General features: G+C 43.8%; 1 protein-coding gene across 2 annotated transcripts in view; it reads right to left on the bottom strand.

Moving 5' to 3' along the window:
* Positions 1-16,192, bottom strand: part of GRIP2 (glutamate receptor interacting protein 2) — a 289,298-nt gene that overhangs the window by 179,781 nt on the left and 93,325 nt on the right. The window contains exon 2 of one of the 2 annotated variants that reach the window (XM_074913849.1): positions 3,263-3,354. The exons of the other annotated variant lie outside the window; for it this stretch is intronic. The gene's annotated coding sequence lies outside the window, so the exon portion shown is untranslated. The remainder of the gene's footprint in view (positions 1-3,262; positions 3,355-16,192) is intronic. 2 annotated transcript variants of the gene reach the window in all.

Consider the following 16,192-nt stretch of genomic DNA (forward strand, 5'->3'; position numbering starts at 1 on the left):
GATCCTCACTTCAACCACAGCAGTTTGGTCGCATGCTACACGCTTAGTTCAAACACACCAAGGCTGCTGGTCTGCTCTCACCACAGCCACTGCCACCTCTGATAGTACATGACAGCATGAGAAACGTGATGTCACATGCGATGAAGGCAGCTGACAAATGACCTAATATCAGGCAACTGAAAATAAACAGAGGGGAAATTATCAACACAGGCCCTGTATTGAGGTCCTCCTTATTGAAACTTTGTGATTGAATCTAATTATCTAGAGAAAAATAAACAAAACCAAACAACTAATTTTACAAAGCCACTGAAAAGTTGGAATTTTTTGTTTGTTTGTTTTTGCTCAACGCAAAGGAAAACGGTTCCTGACTGCAGAACTTGAACACTCTTACATAAGAAATGCAGAGGCAGCAGACAAGGCTGACATCCGTGCTCCAGTGATGCCCAAAGGGATTCTGACATTGACTAAGATGGAACAACAGTTGGCCCCAGAAGTAAGAGTTATTGCAAGAGACTTATCAATATTCAGATGGTGTGGGCCAGCTCTGAGTGAATTCACAGGTTCCTTCCCAGCTTGGCTTTGTTCCTCTCTCTGTTGCTGACTGGACATGCTTTTCCCATGTGAGAGTTTATATTTGCAAACCTCAGCATTCACTTTTGGAAAAAAATTCCCTACAAGCTTCTTAAAATTCATTCCTGTTGGAGGAAACGCACCATTCAGAAGACTGTTGGTGCTTAACCTGTCAAATTAAAAATCTAAGGGTATTCCCAGAGCGGCCAAGCCTTATGATTTTACTGGGAGTCTCACAACATTTGGTGTTTCTTTTAAATCTGCAGTTCCTGAAGGCAAGTAATTATGTGAGAATCTCAGTTTTCATTTCTGAAAAAGACACGCTTTTAAACTTCACAATTACCAACAAAAAAGCTCCGAAAACATAAACTGACTGTGGCTTAAAGGCTAAGAAATCATGCTTTACATCAAGGACTCCAAATGTATTATTTATAAAGAAAAATAATAATTCAACATCTAAACTCACATTTTGAGGCATTAGGGACAGCAAATCTGGCTGAAGAAAATGAATTCAGGAGAATTTTTCAGTAGTAGAAAATGAAAGGTGGAAGAAGAGTCAAAGACAACTCAATTTTGCATGTGTGAACAGTCTCAAAAGGTGTAATTAAAAGTATTTCCCTAGCTCTAAAGGTAATAACAAACAGAAAAATATCAGGGAGACACAAGGCAGTGCAGAACATCAGTGAGGGCAGAGGAAGGACACAGACACCCCACATGCCTCTTACTCTAATTCAGGACTATGTCACCCATAAGGATTGTTGTTCCAGGCAAAGGTGAACATGCAAAGATACTTATAAAGTGTCTGTGTAACGGCACTAGAGCTACCAGAGCCAGAAAAGGCTACTTGGGGGTTTCAGCAACTACCTGTTCAGAATATTGATAGGAGCCAATTCATTATTTATTACTTTGTTGTTCTTGTAAGCAAGGGACTAATTAGCACTGACTGAAGATGAGGTATTTTCTCACTTTTGAGCACACCACTTCATCACTGCCTCTCACACAGCTCCACTGTTCCACTTTTTGGTTGGCATTGCTGCTGCACAGCACCCCCTTCCAGCACAGGTGGCTCCATCCTGCCTGCAGGTCTGTAGACAGGACAGAATTCAAGAGCCACCACTACTGACTTTGAACACCCCTGTTTTCTGGATCCCACGGTTCAATGGGCTGAAGACCCGATTCCTGCAACACAGCACTTCTCAAAAAGCATCTGCCAACCTAAACGTCCAAAAGTCCTTATCCCTTCTATAATTATTGGCGAGATCCTCAAGTACATTTTCACTTATAGCCAGAGGATTAAACACATTGAAAAGTCTAAACTAACTTTGGTGCCTGCAGCCCTTTGCCACTCCGTGACAACTAGGTTCCTAAGTCACTTCTGCAAATATTGCCTTTAAACAAGGGTTTGTGGTGAGGTTGCAAACACAGCAATAACCCTTAAAACCATCCACTGCTTCTCCACCTCCTGTGGTGCCTTGCAGAAGAGCCAGCAAGGCGCTTGTCCCACAGACAGTGCCAATGCCAAATCAGTGGGAAGAAGCTCTCAGAGCCCAACCTTTCCTGATAGCACAAGGAGGGTATTTTCAGCTTTAAAAAATGTTATTGTGAGTGCAGGCTGCCACCTTGTCAGCTTGAAAAGAGCTCTCAAAGTAATGAATAACTCCTGTTGTTCCTACCAAAACAGGGTATCACTCATCCTGACAGCATAATACATGGGTTCCCCACAGCTATGCAGTGCATGGAGGTACCTATGCAATTCATAGCCATTTTACAGTGGGGTGCCAAGGGGTTTATATCTTTTTGTAGTTAAGCAAATGCTCCATTTCTTTATTGTTCATTCAACACACAAACATTTAGCCATTACACAGGCCTACTTACTTGTCAGGGGGAAAAAAAAAAAGAAAAAAAAAAAAGTTTAGTTAGCATCCTGGGCTCCTTTTGCCCCTGAAGAATTTAAGAATTTTAAATGCACACAAGCAAACAGCAGTAGAAGAAAAACTGTTTCATTAGTTACTTTTCAAGGTGAGAAGTTAAGGGCAAAATTAAAGTATCAAGTCTCATTCAGAACTGAGGCCTCTCCATGCTTGATCCAGCTATAATAAATTAGCACATTTCTACCTGTAAGCTCCCATTTCCCACTGTGAGCTTACAGGGAGCCAGAGGTGGTAACATGACCATCTACAACACAATCGAAGTGCACTTGGGTTTCCCTAGGACCCAAAACCCCAGAGGTTCCAGAACTTTCAGGGTCAGCTTTCCCAGGCAGGTGTTCGGAACAGTAGTCACCAATCTGAGTATTACAGAGTGGGTTGCAAAGAGAAAAAAAAAAGTAAGTAAAGGCTAATAAATTAGTAAAAGGTTCTCTGCATCAGGGTAAGAAAAGGGGGTGGGAGCACAGGCAGCATCTCCTGAGCGGCAAAACCTTGCTCAGAGAAATGGGCTGCCCCTGGGTGGGAATGTGGTCAAGCTGGCTGGAATAACAGCAGGAACAAGGCAAGGGAGCATGGGAAGCATGAAAAAATCCCACTGAAACCCAGCTGATTGTGTTGCTTTATCTTCTTTCTCACTTCCTCTGTCACTCCTGATTGCCCTTCAGCAAACGCTGTGACTGACAGGTACACTTCAGCTTTCCTGCTGCCCTATCCAGCACCATGAAATTGTGAAAAAATGGCAAAGAGAATTATGAAATAAATACCTTTCTATCTGATCTACCATAGCTCTCACATGACAGCTGCTGCTTTCCAGGCTCCTCTTCGTCCTTCTGGCAACAAACATTAAAGAAGCATCCTGGAAATGAAAGGCAGCTGAGAGAGACTGCACAGCTGGGAAGGAGCCCATGGCAAACACAATCCCAAAGAAACAGGACAGCAATACTAACACAAAACCCCAGATAGCCTAAGGGCTGTGTGGCCAGCTGAGCCCCTCCAATCCTCTTGCTTTGGTCCTTCAGCATCTGCACCACGACCAGCGCAGAACAGGGACAAGAGTAGCACCATGCCCCTTCAGTGAGCAAAACCAACTCCTTGAGCACATTTGTTTATCAAAGAAATTAAAATCTGTGCCATTTGCCCCATTTACACCACATTCAAAACATTAGGCCATTTTGTTTATTCAGCAACGTATGATTATGTGATTGCTCTGACACAGGGGCGTGGGGGGAGCTGGAGCATGTGGAAGAGACCAAGGAGGCGGAATTGCATTTATTTTCACGATGCCTCTTGGACAGAAACTCATTAAGGTTTAACTCGCATCCTTCCAAGCAATCAGAACACATAAACATAATGCAATATCCAGTGCAAAGGAAGTTCTTTGGGGGAAGATAGCCTGGACCTAGTCCAAAGCGGGTGGCACCATGCCCATGGTTCCCGTGCAGCTCTCGGGTACACACGGTGCTGCTCCACACCTCCCTCTTTCCAGAAGCCGAAAGGCCAGAGCCTCAGCTCCCATAAAACAATATTTTGACCTTGCTCTTGGTCATTTTATGTTGGCTGAGTAGACGATCCTCCATGTTTCACAGAATAAAATCTTTGTTGATAAAAGCAGGACGCCTCACTGCAGTCAGGGTGCGAGGAGGAAAGGGGGACCCAGGAAAAGCTGCAATGCCGACACGCTGCATTGCTCACTTGATTGGCAGCAAAACACATCCCTGAAACTGCTCGAGTTTATATGTAAAACCAGATGCAACGAAACTTTGCCCCAGGCTCAGAGACACAGTAACATGTCAGGGGATGGAGGCAGAAGGCGAATTCACACCTGGGTGTTTTTAGTTATTGCACAGGGAAAGGATGTAAGGGCATGGAAAGGAGAGCAGTCATGGGGAGTTTTGCCTGCCAAGGTAGCTTGGGCATCTCAATCAAAAACAATAATCCCCAGAAGTGCCATTCTACTTTCTTCTGACCTTAGAAAAGTCTGAGGACACCTTCATTTTTGGCATTAAGGAGAACCAGTGCAGAACACAGGTTCTTTTGAGATACACACAGTATTTTCTTCTGTTCTCACTGCTGAAACACAGCCAGGGGAAAGCAAAACCTCAGTAAACCAGACCCACAAATTTGGGGTTGGACCATCTAAACCATGCACAGCTAATTGTGAAAACAGGACGGAAATGAGAGCACGTCAGGTCCCAGTGCTGCTGCCAGCATTTTCAATGCATCTTTACTGTCGCAGAGTGTATCAGATAAGGGCAAAGCCCATGCTCATCACAGCACTCTGGTCCCTCCATCCAGGGAGGGAGCAGTTTGGGGAAATCCTCAGACACCTCCACACCCGAGCCCAGAAGGGTGGGATCCTAACTCTTGCTGCTTTTACTTTCATGCATCTTAAGGCCATAATAAAGTTGTTTTAATTGTCCTTCTACTGAAATGGGATTTTTTTAAAAAAAAACCCAACTTATTCTTCACTGTCACTAAACAGCTCATTAAATCCAAGTCTTGAAGGACACAATTTTAATTAGCCCTTAGCCATCTCTAGGTGAAAAGGGACCTCTCAGAAGTTGGCAGGGATGGTTGCTTGGGCCCGTGCAGACTGAACCACGGAATAATTGATGTTGGAAACTGGCACGTTTATTCTCCTCCCTCTCTGACCTCAGGCTCTGTGGGGCACTTTTAAGAGCAAGTCTCTGCTGGGGATGTGGGGACACCATGTTAAATCAGGAACACCAGAAATAAGGATCTGTTCTTTGCCTGTCTTGCTGGAGGTTGGATGCCCAGCCATTTGTGAACCTGCCCTGGCTGCTAGAGGGGTAAAGAAAACCAGCTACTTCTACTGATAAAGCTGCCTTTTTTTCTAAACCTAAAGCTCCTTCCTAACCTTCACCCCTCCACCTGTTACTTTAAGACTGTTTCTCCTTGACCTATTCACTATGGACACGGGGGGGTGCCCAGAGCCTCTCATTTGCCATCTGCCAACCAGACCTGACGTGTCTGAAAGATTATGCAGCCACAAACTAGAGGCAACTTCAGGATTTAACTGGAAAATTTCATTTTGCATGTGCTTATAACAGCACTGTTCCACTCTAAAAATGCATACAAAGGCAGACATCATCATCTCGTGAATATAGACACCTTACCCATTACTAAGTAAAAACATCAAAGAATATACAGAGAAAAGCTAACATAATCTATCTGCTCCCTTCCAACTGTAATGAGCACTCTTTCATGGCCAGACAGAGCTCCTGCCACGATCATACCAGCAAACATGAACATCACCAGCGGAACTTTCATAAAACTGCGCCTTTATAAATAAGATCTTACTCATTAACACAGGACAGAATAAAATATGAAGAGCCTTTCATTTAATCCATATTTATTATGGGTGTAAAATCTGGATCCTGTAGTACTCAGATCCTTCATTCCCAAAGGCATCTCCCAAGCAGGCAGCAGAGGTCCAGCAGCCTTGGAGAAGAGACAGCCTTAACTGCTCATTGCTCTGCTGTCCTTCACATAATGTTTCCTCCTAAATCTCTCCCAATTTTTGGCTGGTGCCTTCACTCCTGTCTTTAAAGCATTTCAGCTTGTTGGACAGCAGAAAGCACTGAGAAAGCGATTACCTTCAAGTTTTAAAGAAAAGAGAAAGAATTCAACTACCACAGTGCAAAAGCCCTCACTAGGCTACGTGTAAATCGTGGTGCTGGTTCAGCTCGGATTTTCTTCCTTCTATTCCAGATCTTTCATTTCAGACCACTGAACCTGAATGCCTTGGCCTCAAACTCCTTGCAGAAGCATGCTGGCCCCTCACACAACTAATAATCTCTTTTCTCCTGTTCCTTCTCACCTTGAAATAGAACGTATCTGTTTATCCAGACATCAGCAGTGCTGAAAAAATAAGCAGCTCCTCAAGTCAGGCAGTCTGCTGCTACTCATGTCCTTCCATGAACTCAGCCTACTTTCACCTCTTTAATTCCTCACAAAGATTGAAACACGTTTACTGTGCGCTGACTTTGCAAACCACACGCTGAAATGGGAACACTTTGGAATAAATTACACTGAAAACTAACAGGTAGGCAAAGAACTCAAGGAACAACTTAGGAGCAAGTGAATGAACGGGTCTATTATGCCACGATGCCGCAGCCCACAATTTAAAGCTGCATGATGCTCCCTGAGCATCCCAGTGGTGGGCTGTGCCTCTTGGTAATTTGCAAGGCCAGAGTGGCTTTTCCCCCCCCAAGTGCCACGTACAATAGCTACAGATAGTAGGTGGTGTCCCTGTTGCACCCAGGAGACAGGTGCCATGGGAAGATAAAAGCAAAAAATATGTATTCAGTTTGTTGGCAATAAGAAAACAAAAATCAATGTTGTCCTATTCCCTTCCACACTGAAATGTATTATTTGCAGCTCTCTCAGTCCATGTTCTACAATTTCTGCCTCGTTCCCCACAAGCACCAATTACCAAAACATCAGACCATTAGCTGAATCGAAGCTTTTAGAAACTCAAGGGCCAAGCAGGGAGCACAGGTCCCAGATCTTTCAACTTATTTCTCTTACCACTGAACTAACAAACAAATGACACAATGAAAATGAAGAGCCAAAGTGCTCAATCGGCCCCAAACCCAGCTAGCAACCAGGGCTTTTTTAACCAAACGTGACAAAAAAGTGTGTTAGTGAAACAGAGCTGTCCTTGAGATGATTTGTGGTTAGCTTCTGAACAGGCTCCATTTTCAAGGCTCCCAGTTCAACTCGGAGTTGTCTGGACAGAAGGAAAAATCTGCTCCCACAAACACTTAGCAGATGGCTTTCGATTTTTCCCAGGTGCTAAGCACACACAGTTCCCATTAAAGTCTGTTCAAAGTGTAGGAGTGCAGAGCTAGACCATAAATTCTACCTCCCAGGTTACTCCACATCTAGCTTAGTTATGCTGCAGCTTATTTTGTTGCAATATTGACCTTAAACAATAATTGAAAAAAATAAATCAGTATGGCTCAGCTGTACATTCAATCTCATTCCTGCTCCGTGCTCAGACCAAGCTGGATGCCACTGAGCTCTGCTTCACAGGAGCACTTGAACTGCACTGTTTCATTAGATGATCTTGAAAAAGAACTAGCAAGAGAAGTTTTCTCAAACCTCCTCTCTTCCTGCCACAGCAGGGTTGCTTTTTGTTCTACAAAGGTGTGCTGCTGTTCCCTTCAACTACAGGAGAAACATCAATCAATAGAGTTAGCCCAGGCCTGGTGGAAGCCTTGAGATGTTCTGAAAAAACCAAGAGCAAAGGAGCTGGGGGAGACGCAAGGAGGAGAGACCAAGCAGGTTATGTGTAGCTTACAAATAGAGTCTCCTCTGCCTGAGAGAGGATAAACCCACCAAGAACAGACTTAATGGCTAGCGTTTGACCCCAAACCAGCCTCCTGTAGATACAGGACCCAACCTGCGGCACCAGGGTAAAAACCCTTCTGATGGATTCTGCTGAGAGAAGAACCAGCCACCTCCTGTGACACCACAGGGGAGATTCAACCCCTCTCATTTCGACAGCAGGCAGGGACTTCAGGGGACACATTGCACTAAATCAGTTTGCATAAGGCTCGAGTTTTTACCTCCCCCATATCTTGATCTAAAACCAAAAGAGTCCGTGTGTACACGATACAGCCATGGCTGCAGCCACTGCAGATGTGCAGGCAAATGGGGTTCTGCTTATCTCAGCTGCTCCCTGCAGCTTTGGAAACCCATTTGTCAGACCCACTCATCTGCCATTAACGGGCACCAGGAGAGGTACATGGGCAATTTAAGAGTGGTGAAATGCCGTAAAAATATAGAACGGGAAGCAAAAAACACCACTTAGAAGTATTAAATAATAGAAAGTATTTGCTACATTAACAAAGTCATTACAATACTCAGAGAGCGTGCCTGGACAACTGCACTCGTGTTACCCTTACACAGGCACATATAACACAGCTGAAGGATTTAATCATAGTCAAATGTCTGATAATTGCCATTTCCAAAAACAAGCCAGTGTCTCCTGTGGGATCTGGAAGACCTCACTTGTCCTCACTGCAGGAAACACCACCCTGACACCTTCCATCTGCTCAGCTCCTACTGTGTGGCCCGGCCTCCCATGATTATCCCAAAAGCCAGCCAGCAAAGGAACAGAGGGGGGGAGAAAAAGCTTAAGCCAAATTCAGAAGTGGTGGAGACATGATTTAACACCACCAAAAGCTACCGGAGTGGAATCGCATGATGCCAACACTTGGCTAAGGAGTAGTAAGAAATTTGCTTGAGGTGGGAGCACTCAGAGATAGCTTTACCCATGCCCACTGCTCCTCACTACACAGTTACAATGAAAGGTTCAGGAGTTTGTGCTTGCTTTGTCATGGAATTAAAGGAGTAATAATCCCCCAAAGTTTCACAAGTTCCTGCAAAATTAAGGGGAGGGGCAAGGGAATATTCCTTTTGAAACAATTTCCATTCTAATTTTCAAAAAACATTATTAAATAGAATAACCTCCTAAAAACTAAGAATTCACACTCTAAGAAAAAAACTTTCCCCCCAAAATAACATCTATCAGAATAGCGCACTTCTTGCACTATTGTTTTTATCAAACCAGTGCCTGAGGCATAAGAATAACTGTCATTGACAAGCAAACATTTTTCTGCATATAGGCTCCAAGCAGAATACTACTAACTCCACTGTAACAGTCAAAAAGTCATCATGCCTGAAGACTTGTCCATACGAGGATCACTGACATGAAAGGGAAAGCACACACCAGTCCTTCCATCTGCGGTTTCCGTGCCTCCAATAGCTATGTGCAAGTTCACTTGCATCCACACTGTTCCTGGATTATTCATCTTTGGCCTCTCTTCTCGGGTTTAACCCAATCTACTGCAGCCTGCCTTATACACAAAATACTCAGACTAGAATAGATGCCTACGTAAGTCCTTTGAGGCACCACTTTGGGTCTGCAGAGATGACGAGTCTTTGGGGCCCCCTAATAACCCTCCAAGGAGGTACTTCTGTAGCACAGACAACCCCCAGTCCATGCCCACACACACACACAGACTTGAGCAGGGTTGCACTTGCCACAGCCTGATCCTTTACAGCCGTTTTCTGGGTGCACAGAGCTAGTCCGAGTCCATAAACACCACCTCTCTGCAACCTGAAACCAAGGCTGGTTTTCAGAAGGTTGACCTGAATCAAATCAAACTCATTTTCGAGACACTTTGTGGCAGAGAGAAGCAGTCAGCTTTTGATTTCCAGCAGGGAGAAAAGTGCATTCCCCAGCCTGTGTCTCCCACAGCATCAACATTACCTGCGGGTACTCTGCCAAAGGCAGACGGAGCAGCCTCTCATTCAGTCGCACTGGGTGCTTGCTGTTTCTTTTTCTCCTTGCATTCCTAGGAGATTTCTCAAAAGCAGAGAACTTTAAGGAATACAAAGTGCACAAAGAATCAGTGGGACTTGTTGTCTAAAACACTTCAGTATTTTTAAAGTGCCATCCAAAACATGTAACACATTACATCTGGACAAGCAATTAATGTGATGTCCTCTAATAACAGCCTGCACTATAGACATAGACCAAAATTGGGCTTTGGAATTAAAAAACACAGCCCTTCTCTGAGCTGGTCAAGCATCCCAGCATAGAGTTTATCTTAAAATACAGATACAGCCTTTCAAAGCAACGCTGTCATCTTAGAGCTCAAGTCAGACAGGGAACTCTTTGGAATGTCCTTTCATGTCACTGTATCAAAAACAAGAAACAGAGGCAAGAAGAAACTGGAGATTTATTAGGGATAAATGCCCACTCAGATGCATCTCATCTACTTTTCTGTGGTTGCTGCTGAAAGACGGCAGAGTCTCACCACTTTGTATGTTCAAAGGGTTTTTCTAACCCCCACGAGCCTGCAGGCACAGTGCTTTGCAAAATTTGAGCTCTCAACAAGAAACCCAAATGAGTAGATCTTCATGAATTATTTGCCTCTCTTGCCCGCTCTCCCCTTCCCCAGCCCTTTCCATCACACCCCAGTCCGACTTGCACCGGAGAGCAGGAAGGGGGATGCGTTGCTCCACCTATTCCCAAATTACCTGGAGCATGAAAGCAGACATCAAAGACCAAGCACCAATTTCTAATATGATTTGCACGGAAATAAAGAGACATCTTTGTGCTACTTTTCAGGCCTCCACCAGACATTGGCACAGACCATCTACAGGTGCCTTTAATTGCTGTTGCTTTCCAAATACCAAGTGACTGGCAATCCCAGAGCAAAGTTTACACTAATTCGGTAATCACACTGTATTTATTAAAAGGCTTATAATCTCGTGAGCAAAGACATTCAAGAGGCTTAAGGAAGGGAAAAGCTGCTGACAGGAGGGCATGCAAAGAGTCACTCATAATAGCATTTTAAGAGGGTCTGTAATCAACAAGATACACATGGCACAGGGCGTCAGATTAAGCACAGCCATCTTGCTAAAATGATTTGAACTGTGATGTGGGCATGAAAATAAGGCAGGCAAATAAAAGCCTGTAAAAAAGGGGATAAGGAGGGAGACAGGTCTGCATTCTGATATTATTCTGGTCACCAATGAACATTTCAAGGCTGAGAGTCAAGCTGTCGGTTTCCTGGAGGCTCCTCAGATGTTTCTACTAAAAGGGAATTTTGTTGACATTTGGATCTGACTCACTCTTTCTCTTCTTCTTCTCATACGTGCTATGCCCACTTTCATGTGTAATCTGCATGTGCTCGGGTACCTGTGGCCAAGCACACGTTTACACAAATGTACCCATGTAATCTTGGCATACTCTGGTTATTCTAAGCCAAGAGCAGCATTTTGGCCATGAAGCAGCTGCAGACTGTGTCCTGGTAATGCCATCTTTTCCCTCTCTGTCCTATCAAGGTGCCTTACATTTGATATCCTGAAATCACAAGATATCATTGCCTCTAGAGCTGACAAGAGAGCAGTCTTCACAGTCCATTTAACCTCTCTATTCAAACGGCAAATCGATTTTTTTGTGATGCAGACATCTGTCCCAGTAGGGACTAAACCAACATTCACCAAATTATTCTTCCCAGATTACAAAGGAGCTATCAGATGGTAAAGACTTCTCTCCTAGTGATTCAACCTTTATTTGAGTCACTGATGGAAAGATGAAAGTCTTCCCGCTTCGCAAGACAAAAAAATAAGAAAAATCATCCCCTTGTGAAGAGCAGAGCACACAGAATGTCTCTGCTGGTTCCCAAGGCACAGGCAACATCTGTGAACATGCTGGGAGCTGAAGTGCTGCTCAGGCACACTTGCATCACTCCTGAGGTTAGTCCCCGCATCCCAAAGAACTGGGACCATCAAGGTGTTAAAGTCCCATCGGAGGTTCACTCAGGCTTGCAGGGCTCAGTATAGAGCAGAATTTTATCCTTGCAGCACCTGGAGGGTGAGAACCAAAGCAAGATCTTCTCCTGAGGTTTTTTTTGGATCAGCCCTACCTTGGAAACTTCACAGTTCAGAGAGGAAAGGCCACATTGCCTCTTGCCCACTGGCTGAACAAACATGTTCTGTACATAGTACTCCTCTGTGGTAGCCAACACAAAGGCAAACAGGTTTCCCTTAAAGAAGTTTTCCCAGGGCTTTTCAGTACTCAGAGCTCCTCAGTTACCAAGAGCCAAACCTCAGAATAACCTACACCAACGAATACCAGCATCCACACATTAAATGCATAGAACAACATCTGGACTATCTACTCCATGTGGCACATAGCCAGGATGGCCAGAAAAAGTCAGACCAAGCTGCAATCTCTTCTTCCACCACCTTAAAAAAAAGCTCACCGATGCCCAGGGAGCACAGTGCCTTGCAGCCACAGACTCCTTGCAGAAAAAGCCTCCTACCCTGACAAGCACAGCCTCAGCCAGACTTTCTGTTTATCTTCGGCAAAGACTCCAGATTTATCTAAACTATTGCTCTTTTTAAAAAAGACAAAACGAAACAAAAGCGCACTTACATATTGTAAGGATTACAACAGAATTTGCCCAGACCTGGTACTTTTCACAATAGGAAATAATTTTATGGCACCTTAATTATTTAAACCGCCAGTCAACCATCAAAGAGAAACAACATCAGTCTCATTTTAGACAGGAAACTAAGACATAAATTCATGCCACAACACAGAAGAGACCGGCAGTCCTTTAGTAGACACTACTGAGAGCGGAAAACTATCCTGATCCCTCACAGTGCCCTCTGATTGTGTAATTTTAAAGCATCCTATGAAGCCATGCAAAGCACACCCATTGAAGTAAAGCATCCAGACACGGCCTAGGTGGAAAGGGAGAGCTGTTCAAACAGATTGGCTACATTTATGTCCTTCGTGCTTTGATTAGGGTTTTAAAATGACAAAAGGGAGGGCACGAGGGAGGAAAGGTTGCTGGAGCTTGAACACAAAAAATGATGAGATGCTCAGAGTAGCGTTTCTGCAGCCACACTCCCAGCCCCACACCCACACCAGCCCGCACGGTGCCGGTTGTTCACCCAGCGCTGGAAGTATCTCCAAGCACTTTCCTACAGTCACTTTCCTGCCTCAGAATCAGAAATTACCACTGAGTCACTCTGTGTGCAGTGACCGGAGGAGATAATTCCGCAGTTACGAGCAAGAGGGAGCTGGTCTGTCTGCTCACAGAGAAGAGATAATCTACAAGCAAACGTCTACACTAATATGTGTTCCAAATTTTTAACCTGTGTCAATTCTAAACCTGTTTTTCTGGCATTCCTGTAGCTCACCTCCATTAACTCTCAGTTCCTTGCAGCATCACCTCTCTCCACTCACCATCTTAAATCAATTTATCTTCACAGCATTGCCAAGGGAGTGCCACTAGCTGTCATCCTTCTGCTGTGAACAGGTAATTGAAACAGAGGCTAAGACATGGATTTGGCCCTACAAGTTCCCACATCTTGCTTTCCTGGGGTTTTTATGTCCCCAAATCCCAGCCAGGAACTGCCTCTGGGTGCAAAATCACAGATGGGGCTGAGGCTTCCCTTGGTGATTTATCCAAGGTCAGAGGGAACGTCTGAAAAAGGAAGAGAATCAAACCAACATCTCTCAAATATCAACTAAGCAACCTCTCTAATGGGCCCATCTTGTAAGATTAAGGAAGCACCAGCTGTATGAAATATAACAGTAACCACTAGTGTACTCGCATCTCCTGACAGCATGGGATGCACCACCAGAGCTTGGACCCAGCTTGATCCTCCACTATCATTCAGAACTCAAGGAAAACCACGTTTCACCACGCACACAGCTGTGCTGGGACTGCAACCTCCTAGAAATGTTTTTATGTTTTAAATTTAGTCTCAGGTGATGTTAATTTTGCTCAGGGCTCAAGTCCTGCCCGCAAAGGAAATGTGGAGCAGAGCACCTCAAGTCCCACTTCCCTGAGAAAACCTGTGTCAATTCGGCAAACCACCGGCTTCATTTCTGAGAGGGTTCAGCCAAAACCACAGTCAGCAGCACCATGATCACTAAGCCACACTCTGCTATTCCTCACCCAGCACACACACACTTTCCAGGGCTACTTTTTCATTTTCTTTCTTTCATTTTTGCTCCTAATCTAAGCTTTATAATAGTAGAAATGTTAGTACCAGCTAACACAGACTGAGAAAACATTTGGGAACAGGACTTCATTGGTAGGCAGAAAACAATTACAAGTAAGAGCCAAAACGTGTCCCTTCAGTCTCTAAAAGTGATTCATCTGTCATTAGGAAGATATAACCAATGTTTTCACCATCTCCTTAAAGAAAATATCACAGACTCAGTCAGACGTCAAAGGTCTAGGTCAAAAGAGATAACGACAGTAATTCAATCAGCTCTGAAAAGCCACAGATCCCTAAAACCTGTTATTTTGACTTTTTTTCCTCCCCCAGAAGTTTAAGCATCTCCAACGGTGCTCTTGCAGGGGCACAGGATTTGCTGAAATAGTCCGCAGACAATATTGGTTGCTTTTTTTGCTGCACAGTTTCCCATCATATGCATTTGAAGGAAAAAAAAAAAAAAATTTTAAGGAAAAAAATTACACTGATACTTTCAACACTGTATATCAAACACTTCCCTCCAGTGGAGCGATTCAGGATTGCTCTTTTTTTTTTTTTTTTTTTTGGTCATATACTCTCTCTGGCTATTTCAGCTCAACCAGCACAAGCTTGTTTTTCTGGAGAAGACAGAATTTCACCTGTGCTATAAAAAAGGAGCTAAAAAGTAACTGGAGTGACCAGCCACTGAAAAGGCAAAATGGTCACGGATTTATTTTAAAATTTAAAAACTAGAAATCAAAAGCCAGCTAGTCAGTCCAAGAATTTTGTTACATCTTCACTGTAGCAAATGTAGTAACTCCAACCACTGCCCTGCAATCTATGCTGGAGAATAAGAGATTTGCCCACTTTCAGGCTGAAAACAGACCATTTCCATCCAAAATGTTCAAAAACAGTTATTCATTTTTCAGTTTTGCTTTTCTCCCCCCTGTTTCCCTTCAGAAGCTGAGGTACAAATGCCAGAATATTCCAGCAGAGAAAATTTTCCTGTGGTGTCTTTACCCAATACAAAAGGAGGGCACCCTCCTTAAGAAGTCTCTTTTCACGTTCATGCACAAAAAATCAGTTTAGAAACCAGAAGCACCCAGTCCTAAAACTTATGAGTGCTCAGTCCTCACACTCAAGCTCCAAATAGCTGAAATGTTAAAGTGAGGAAGAAATTAAATCAGAGTTCATCTTAGAGTGACTTTTTCCTGAAGCTATTGCTAGTTTCAAGCAAAATTTTAAGAACCTTTGTGGAAGGTGTCAACACCACCTGACTGATGTTAAAAATGGGTCAGACCTTCAGTTGAGTCTGTAGAGATTAGATTGTGGCTAATGTTAAATGCATAAGCTCCTCTGGGGTTCCACCACCATGAATAAATGCATCAATCCTAAGCATGGTCTAGGAAATGCAGATCTAAACCGACACAGAGATGTTCATCTATCACTTCCAGAGAAGTCTGTAGGCAGAAAAACCATATTCCCCACCACCGCTTTGAACTCCAAAGGTCACCACAGGCCCCCAACACACAGCTACACCCATTCCCCTGCTGCATGGCACCATCAGCTCGACTGCTTCACCGATCCATTATTCCTTAGGGGTTCCTATGTAAATACAGTCACCATTGAAGAAGCAGTCACAGGCTCTTCCCCTACCACTTATTCTTCTTGATAGCCTCCCTGGCTGTCAGAAGCATCCTGATTATTGTCAGAACAACTGGGATGTCAACAGAGGATTTATTGTGGCTTCAGGTGGGAATGAGAGAAGATGAACTGTTACTTGGGACATGCTTTTCATACAGTCTGACTAAATTCAGCCTGGCAACCTGTAAAGGAAAGACTCTGTATCTCATTATTAGTGCCTTCAGTTAATAAGGCCCACTGCTCCTCAATAATGAGCCTTTTCAGTTTATTTTAAATCATTATTAAGCACATTTAAAAGCTTACTGAGTTTTGCACTTTCCCTCTGTGGTCACTGGATTTGATTAAACACAAAACCAGACTAGCATTACACAAGCAAAACCAGAGTTAAATATGAAACCTCAAAAGATCTTCCAAAAGCTCAAGAGAGTGACCATCACTGACTTTTAGAGGAGGACCAGAAAATGCCAGGCTCTCTTTAGTCAGGCATCCCCATAAAACAAGAGAATAAT

This window comes from Athene noctua, chromosome 10 (assembly GCF_965140245.1).
Source record: "Athene noctua chromosome 10, bAthNoc1.hap1.1, whole genome shotgun sequence".
In the NCBI taxonomy this organism is placed as follows: Eukaryota; Metazoa; Chordata; class Aves; order Strigiformes; family Strigidae; genus Athene; species Athene noctua.